Here is a 6,085-nt window from a genome sequence, read left to right on the forward strand (position 1 = left end):
CCTGCTCCACTGCAGTCCCATCGATGTGGATAGGGGCGTGCTCCCTCTGCTGTTTCCTGAAGTCCACGATCAGCTCCTTTGGTTAGTCGACATTGAGTGAGAGGTTATTTTCCTGGCCCCACACTCCCAGGGCATCTCCTCCCTGTAGGCTGTCTCGTCATTGTTGGTAATCAGGCCTACTACTTGTTGTGTCGGCTGCAAACTTGATGATTGAATTGGAGGTTTGCGTGGCCACGCAGTCATGGTTGAACAGGGAGTACATGAGGGGGCTGAGCACTCACCCTTGTGGGGCCCCTGTGTTGAGGATCAGCGAAGTGAAGGTGTTGTTTCCTACCTTTAAAACCTGCGGGCGGCCCATCAGGAAGTCCAGAACCCAGTTGCACAGGGCGGGGTTCAGACCCAGGGCCCAAGCTTAATGATGAGCTTGGGTTCGATTGGGTTCAAGTCCAGGCTCTGGCTGGGCCACTCAAAGACATTCAGAGACTTGTCCCAAAGCAACTCCTGCGTTGTCTTGGCTGTGTGTTTAGGGTTGTTGTCCTGTTGGAAGGTGAACCTTTGTCCCAGTCTGAGGTCCTAAGCACTCTGGAGCTGGTTTTCATCAAGGATCTGTCTGTACTTTGCTCCGTTCAACTTTCTCTTAATCCTGACTAGTCTCCCAGTCCCTGCTGCTGAAAAACATCCCTACAGCATGATGCTGCCACCCCCATGCTTCACTGTAGGAATGGTGTCAGGTTTCCTACAGACGTGGCACATGGTATTCAGGCCAGAGTTCAATCTTGGTTTCAGACCAGTGAATCTTGTTTCTCATTGGACTGAGAGTCCTTTACGTGCCTTTTGCCAAACTCTAAGTGGACTGTCATGTGCCTCTTACTGAGAAGTGGCTTCCGTCTGACCGCTCTACCATAAAGGCCTGATTGGAGGAGTGCTGCAAAGATGGTTGTCCCTCTGGAAGGTTCTCCCATCTCGACAGGAGGAACTCTGGAGCGCCGTCAGAGTGACCATTGGCTTCTTGGTCACCTCCCTGACCAAGCCCCTACTCCCCTGAGTGCTCAGTTTGGTTCCAAACCTCTTCTATTTAAGAATGATGGAGGCCACTGTGTTCTTGGGGACCTTCAATGCTGCAGAAATGTTTTGTTACCCTTCCCCAGATCTGTGCCTCAACACAATCCTGTTCCTGAGCTCTACGGACAATTCCTTCGACCTCATGGCTTGGTTTTTGCTCTGACATGCACTGTCAACTATGGGACCTTATATAGACAGGTGTGTGCCTTTCCAAATCATGGACTCCAATCAAGTTGTAAAAACATCTCAAGGATGATCAATGGAAACAGGATGCACCTGAGCTCAATTTCGAGTCTCATAGCAAAGGGTCTGAATACTTATGTTAATAGGGTATCTGGTTTTTATAGTTAATAAATTTGCAAACATTTCTAAAAACCCTTTTTCTGGTTTGTAATAATGGGGTATTGTGTGTAGAATCTGTAGATTGATGAGGGAAAAAATTTATTTGATACATTTTAGAATAAGGCTGTAACGTAGTGTCACGCCCTAACCTTAGAGAGCCTATTTATTTCTCTTTTTGGTTAGGTCAGGGTGTGATTTGGGTGGGCATTCTAGTTTTCTATTTCTTTGTTGGCGGGTATGGTTCCCAATCAGAGGCAGCTGTCTATCGTTGTCTCTGATTGGGAATCATACTTAGGCAGCCTGTTTTCCACCTGAGTTTGTGGGATCTTGTTTTTGTTCAGTTACTGTGTAGCCTGCAGAACGTTACGTTAATTTATCTTTTGGTGTTTTTTGGTGTTCATCTAAAATAAAGAAAGATGTACATCTTCCACACTGAGGTTTGGTCTCATTCCGACGACGGACGTAGCAAAATGTGAAAAAGGGAAGTGGTCTGAATACTTTCCGGATGCACTATAAATGTAGCCTATAAATATAAATTACAAAATAATTATACATTTATGGATTTAAGGTTTTATTTTCTCTTTATTCAATGCCCTCCGCCACCTACCCGCCCTTCATCCACACAATATCTAATGACCCTAAACCCGCCAGCTATGCGTTCTAATGAAAGATATGGAATGTGTTCCACAACACGCTAGCAGAGTGGAACTGACCTACCACGGAGTTGCATTATTTTCCAGAGAACGCATAGAGCTCCCAGTTTATTATCCCTTTATAATTTAACACGTCACTAGAAATGTGTTCATTTCCAAGTAGAAATGTGTTCAACATCCACTGAACTAGCTAGCAAGTTTACTAGATAGCTACAGTAGTTGCCATGGTAACCAACTAGACTTGCTAGTTTAGCTAACCAAACCATCAGTCCTAGCATGCTATTATCAAAATCGAATTCAACAATACCAATACTGTTTTCAAATTAGACTTTTTCTTTCAAAAGCAGCTAAAAAAAACATGTAAAAATTAACTACACCTTGCGTTATAGGGAAATAATGCATGCTCTAGAATACCCTTCAGGCCACTCAGAAAGAAGAATTCAACAATGCCATGTTATAATTAAGCAATAAGGCCCGAGGAGATGTGGTATATGGTCAATATACCATGGCTATGGGCTGTTCTTATGCACGATGCATTGCATAGTGCCTGGACACAGCCCTTAGTCGTGGTTTATTGGTCATGTATCATAAACCCCCAAGGTGCCTTATTACTATTATAAACTGGTTGCGAATGTAATTAGAGCAGCAAAAATAAATATTTTGTCATACCCGTGGTATACGATCTGATATACCACAGCTGTCAGCCAATCAGCATTCAGGGCTCGAACCACCCAGTTTATAAAGCCTATTATAAACTGGATGGTTCGAGCCCTGAATGCTGATTGACTGAAAGCTATATTTATCAGACCATATACCAAAAGATGACAAAATATGTATTTTTACTGCTCTAATTACATTGGTAACCGGTTTATAATAGTAATAAGGCTTCTCGGGGGTTTGTGATATATGGCCAATATACCACAGCTTAGGGCTGTATCCAGGCACTCCGCGTTGAGTCGTGCTTAAGACCAGCCGTTAGCCGTGGTATATTAGCCATATAACACACCCTCTCTGGAAGTAAACTTGGAGTCACGTGATAATATGTTTTCTGGGCCTCCCACTATGACTCGGCAAACCATGCAGTTTATTAGGCTACAGATTAAATAGAAAAAACTTCACAGGGTGGTGCATGTGATGAGCTGGATGCTCCTTTGCAATAAATATAGAGGGTCTTATTCTGGTGATAAGATTGATGCTTTTATAATAATAATCTCATAATGTATGTAGCCTACCTGCACTGTATCAGCGAGCTGTTGGCTAGAGCACACATGCCAAGACCAGTGAGCACATTTGATATATAATGCAACTGTTTGTGACAAAACCATCAGTAGAGTTGAACATGCGATGGAAACCCATTCAACTTGGATTTTTCATTCAATACATGGGAATTTAACCACAAACGTTGTTTTTATGTGCACTACGTCATCACGCACATACTTTTATCCTCAATAAATCAGTTTGATGGAAACACATTTCTGGTGTGAAAATGCACATGATTTTATGCAGATTATAGAATATTCGCATGAAACCCTGTCGCAAATTGAATGCAAACCTAGCTAATGAGGGACTTTTATTTTGAAGGAGAAACTCAAAATCCACTATTGTGGCTAGCTTCACATAGGTGTGGTTTTGTGACCTGCCTGGGTAAAGGCAAATATGTGCAAATTTGGAAGTCCAACCAGCAATGAACACTGGATTAGTTTTCATGATTAAATGTAAAATTATCCTACATTTTTTGCTCAAGATTGATATGTGGGTTAATTTTGACTAAAAAGTAGCCTGAATCATTTTGTTATCACAATAGTGTACATGTTTTAAAACTATTTATTTAAAAGAAAAGATGAGTATGGCCAATTAATAATAGATGTATTATATATGTTTTTATATATTTTATATATAGTGCTTTTTATTAAAGACAATCTCAAAGATGCTTTAAAAAACTAAAAATAAATGTAGGGTTTTGGCAGTGGCAGGTCTTGACATGGCGATGGTCATGTCAAGACGCCGTGATTGGTTTTTAATGTATATCAGCTGACCACATATTGTTATTGCAATCTGGTGCCCGACGGCACAGTTAATGACATGGCATGCAACCATTGGTTGATGCATGCAACGTCTGAGCAGTAGAACACAACACACGTGTTGATGCAGTTCAGAAAGGCAGTAGCGGAGGGAGTGACGACGGTACAGGGAGGGAGAAGCGCCAGTCGGGTAGACAGGCCCGGAGCTCGTCTGCATGATTTAAGAGGCCACTTATCAACATTAATGCAATTAAGGTTGCCAAAATGACTTAGCTCTGATATCTAACAACCATGGTTAGACTAACAATATGATGCCCAAAATGCACTGGAATGGGCTGTTTTCTGTTACTTGATTGGAATAAAGTGTGTTGTACTCTCAAAACTGTTAACACTCCATACCCAACTGTGTGCCTGTGAGATTGGTGACAGACCATTAGCTGGGTCATCTAAGGGGCATGTGCTATGCGTGTTTGGCTCCAAAGTCTTCCAAGTGCTGCTACTACTACAGTACATGTGTTGCAACATACTGTACGGCTGAATTCCAAATCACCCAATTCCCTCCGGCCCTCATTTGCACGTTCACGCGCGCCTCCATCATATGCACAAGTGTCCCAAAGCTGAGGGAGGGAAAATGATTGAGGGTTTAGGGGCTAATTAGACCCTCCAATAGCCACGTTGACCAAGGCTGCAGGCTCCAGAGCGAAGTGCTATCCCAACACGCACCACAATATATGTTTAGAATTTGCTCAATTTCATACAAATTAATTGAGAGGTTTGTTTAATGATATGACGTGTGTTTGTTTGTGACTGATTTCGAAACTTGACATATAAAACAAATTAAATACTTACCAAATTAAAATGTTTTAAAGTAACATCTTGTAAAACAACTGGGGGATTTGTTTAATTTAATTTAATGTTTTATTATTTAAATGTGAACATGAATTGCATCATTCAAGTCACCAGTGTGTGCTGAAGTTGATAGGTTTATTGATCCCTCGCCACTCTATGGAAGTCTCGTTCGGTTGTCACTGGGGCCTTTTCTCATTTGGGCAAGTCCGTCTTCCGCCCTCTCTCCTCTGTCCTCTCATCGATAAGTGGTCGATAGCCTCCTTTTGGCAAGGAAGCACAAGTGTATCCCACCTGAGTCTTTCGCAGAAGAGTTTTGAAATCTGTTTGTATAAGCAATTGTTTTCTCAAAGGAGAAAAGCTGGCGAACATTTAAAACGATATCCTACTTTCATCTGGAAAATGTCTTGCACAACATGCTACATTTGTTTTTATAAATGTATTTTGGAATTCCACCCTGTAAACGTAATTTGCCTGATGAGGCGCGATTGGAGGAGTCTCATTTCATCTGAGCACATTTTCGTACATTTTCCCTCTCTTCGATTACCTTACCTTTTTCAAAAGTAAGCGTCAGAGAACGGAGAAGAGAGGATTGCAGGAGTTTAACAAATCCAATTGAGAAAAGGCATAGATCGTATACAGCTACGGACAGAAGTGACTTTACGTAGCAGGTTAGAACAGCACATTAAAGCCTGGGACAGTAACCACTCAAAGTTGGCCTTCGTGGGAGTGACCTATTGAGTAAAGTATTTGTCATCATTTCATTTTTGCAAATCATATGAGGCGTGGCTCTGTGCTTGTTGTGTGCATACAGGGATGGTTAGCGGGAAGGTGCTGTGTGAGATGACTGGTTGGTAGCACTCACTTCTGTCATCAAGAAGTGCTTTGAGAGACTAGTCAAGGATCATATCACCTCCACCTTACCGGCCACCCTAGAACCACTTCAGTTTGCATACCACCCCAACAGCTCCACAGACAACGCAATCGCTATCACGCTGCCCTATCCCATCTGGACAAAAGGAATACCTATGTAAGAATGTGGTTCATTGACTACAGCTCAGCATTCAACACCATAGTACCCTCCAATGAGCCATTGGGCCCGCCCTGCAACCTCATTGGATAGTGCTGGACTGGCCTCTTGCAAGCCGTCACTAAAATGCG

The sequence above is a fragment of the Oncorhynchus kisutch genome, linkage group LG4 (genome assembly GCF_002021735.2).
Source record: "Oncorhynchus kisutch isolate 150728-3 linkage group LG4, Okis_V2, whole genome shotgun sequence".
NCBI classification, from domain to species: Eukaryota; Metazoa; Chordata; class Actinopteri; order Salmoniformes; family Salmonidae; genus Oncorhynchus; species Oncorhynchus kisutch.